The sequence below is a fragment of the Athene cunicularia genome (assembly GCF_003259725.1).
Source record: "Athene cunicularia isolate RWA chromosome 1 unlocalized genomic scaffold, athCun1 chr1_part1, whole genome shotgun sequence".
NCBI lineage: Eukaryota > Metazoa > Chordata > Aves > Strigiformes > Strigidae > Athene > Athene cunicularia.
In genome coordinates, this window is record NW_020799091.1 from 23,647,886 (window position 1) to 23,651,204 (window position 3,319).

Below are 3,319 nucleotides of genomic sequence, written 5' to 3' on the forward strand. Positions count from 1 at the left end.
TACAATCAAGCTATGCTAACTCACTGAAGGCAGTGCATCTGTCCTAGAGAGAGGGAAGGGAGAAAAATAAGCACTGAAACTCTGTTACCAAAGTACATTTCCTTAAGTTAAGCAGTATGACATTGTTTATTCAAGAAACGGTATTTTCAAATACTATGTTGCAATTAAAGAGAAATTGCTGAGGCTTTTAGAGGAAGAAAGGCCATCTAGTCTATGATTTTATACAATATATTGTTGTCTTACATAAATCTGGAAAGAATTTTAAGACCTACCACTCAATGTTTATTAACTTGTTTATATTGTTATACTTTGGAAGTTGTTAACTTGCTGCAAGAAGTCTTCCACCCTTTTTCAGTCTACCCTTGAAAAAGATATTTCATAAGAAGTCCTTTGTTTACAGACACATCTTAAAAACCAACTGAAAATGATGATGAATACCAAAAGCTGCTTAGACTCTGAAACAAAAGCTCCGAGAGGCATCATTTCTCCTCCGCTTCATTCAGCACCCAGAAAGATCCATGCTTACAGATTTTCCATTGCACAATTCATTGACACTGTGTGTTACTATGAACAAAAAAATCTTTCCAGCTTTCCAAGCATCCTTTTTTTTCAGCTGTTCTGGATTGGCATGGTGCAGTGGTATTAGCAATGCCCCCAGGAAAACTCTGTGATATTGTGAATAGCCTATTGCATCCTAAGTCATTGTTCAGTTCACCATGAAACTTTGTACAGAAGGCTGTAAAAATTGTAAGCTTCATTGAACATATGCTGGCTATGCCAGGATTTCCATCGATTTACTGAAGGTTTGGGCCACCAAGACAGGCTGCTCCAGTTCCACTCCCATGCTATAAACAACCTCACACAGAATACCTTCTCCTCTGCAGCAAAGGTATCAATGACAGCACCTCAGCCAAGGTGTCTGCACTGCAGGCTGGCCATTAATCTGACTCCTGATACAGTCTTTATCCTGGTCCTTATTTTCAAACCCATAAGCATTTAAAATTCTGTCAACTCAAAAGACTACTGTTCTGTGATTTCCTAGGCAATTACATCAAAGAGAAACACTCGAGCAGACTAAGCTCAAGTTCAGTCCTGCAGCAGCAGCAAGAAACTAACTCTGGAAAGGTTTTGGTTATGTCACTTATTGATTTGAAAAACTGTGCTAGGATTAAATCCTGTAGAACTTGGATGTCTTCTGTCATACAAGATACTCAGCATCACTGGGAAATTGCCCGGACTTCAAGTCTCCTGAATATCCTGCCCAGATCAAAGTGATGATAACCACTGGAGTGGGGTGAAGAACTTCTTTGGAAGATCATCGCTGGTCTCATCATTATATGTGGTGTTAAATAACCGCCACTTTAGAAACACAGCTAAAAATAAAGACAATGAATGTGAGTTGCCTTGGTTTAGTTTCTCCTGCACCGCAATGCTTCTTAGCTTCTAGTGAGATTTAAAGTCTTCACCTTGTAAGCACTTATACAGGTGTTTAACTTTGTGCATGCAAATAATCCCACTGACTGAACCCAGTGGGGATATTCCAGGTACAGAGTTCACCGCATGCATTACTGCATACCAGACTGGTTCTCCAAGGTAGAAGGATTATTTTTTGTTGCTCTTCATTATAACCAAACTCTGTTTTAGAAGCCAGTTTTTAAAAAATACCTTCAGAACCCTCCCCGTTGAAACAGCTAAAGTGCTCTACTGGGGATCATTTCAAGAGGAAGCTGATGTACTATCAAATATACAGGGAAAGGCAGAAGGAGGCAATAGGAGAGGAAAATTGTTCTTTGGAAAAGCTGCAACATCATTTCAAAGCTTTGCTATTGCTTCATTTGACAAGATGAAATAGTAACTGGTGAATAGATATAAGATCACAGAAGTAAAGAGAACAGAGATCTTTCTGTTTAATTCCAGGCTTACACTCAGGATCATTCACTTTTAGGCAGAGAGACAGCCTGGAAGTTGCTACCAGCTTGAGACACTTAATTACCAGGAAAAGAAAGAAGGTGCATATGAAAGCACCTAGCAAGAGAAACCACATAGTAAGACACTCTTTCAAACTAAGGCAAAAAAATGTTTAAATGCAGAAAGCCCATTACATGTTGTGTGTAAAACATTCTCTCCTCTGGGAGAGGAACAAAAGAGATGTAACAGGGGCCATCCCACCTAGAATTAAGGAAGTCAGTATCTTTTGTTTTAAAACGGTAGCTTCAAGAGTAGGGGCCATGGTCTGGACTCTCTGAAATTTAAAAGTCCAAGTCTACAAGGCACTATTAAATTTTCTATAAGGTTCATATAAGAAAGTAACCCTTGGTGGGGGAGAGGCCTGGAGGAAGAGATCAGTCAGGTCAGTTCCCAGCAAACAGCAGCAGTCATGCTATGGACATTTCTGCCTATAGTAGTCCAGTGAATGCCCATCTCCTACGCTTACTAAACCATAAAACACAAAATGCTTGTCAACACTGCATTTAATGCTTTTAGGATGACAGACCGAAAACCATATAAAATACAGTGCACCAGAGGAAGAGAGCAGAGAGACATTCGAAGGCACAGCCACTAAGTTTACTAAGTAAAAGTGTTCAGACAATCCTAGGAAGCTGGTTATGATGCACATTGCAGAAGCAAGGAAAAAAAACCCCACAACAGAATCAAAAAGCAAACAGGGATGCCCACCAATCTAGCCTGGAGGAAAATAACTTCTGGGAGATTGATTCAGGTTCAAACATACAATTTATACATGCAAATCTGAACCTCAAAGCCTTTCCAGTTTCACTATCATCCCCAACATCATTTCTCTTGTCAAAGGGAAAACCTGAAAAAAACTTGGAAATCAAGCTATGCATCAGAAAAAAAAAAAAAATCAACAACACATTTTCTGCCCAACACAAAATTGGATCTTTAGTGCTGCAAATATCGCACAATGGCATTTTACAGCAGTGTTGTTTGCCTACTTGCATAACAAAGGCCTTGGTGAATGCAGGTACTTCCTTTTGAGCACACTCACTCTTACTTTTATGTAAATTAAAAAAAAATAAAAATCTATTCATCGGGGATGGCAGGAAAGCAAAAAGAAGAGGTACCGAGCAGCAGTTCAGTCTGACTGCCTGTCACCTATTCTTAAGTTAAATTTGACACAACTTGATTGAAAATGAAATTAAATTTGAATTTAAAAGCCATTAAAAACTTCTGAGTTTGTAAGTGATTATTAACCTCCTCAACACTGAAGCCTCTGAATGTTCGTGCGGGATGTAAGCCCCATGCAGGCTGTGCCCCACGCTTGGGGGAGCCCTGACACCCTGCAGCACTGCTCCCCAGG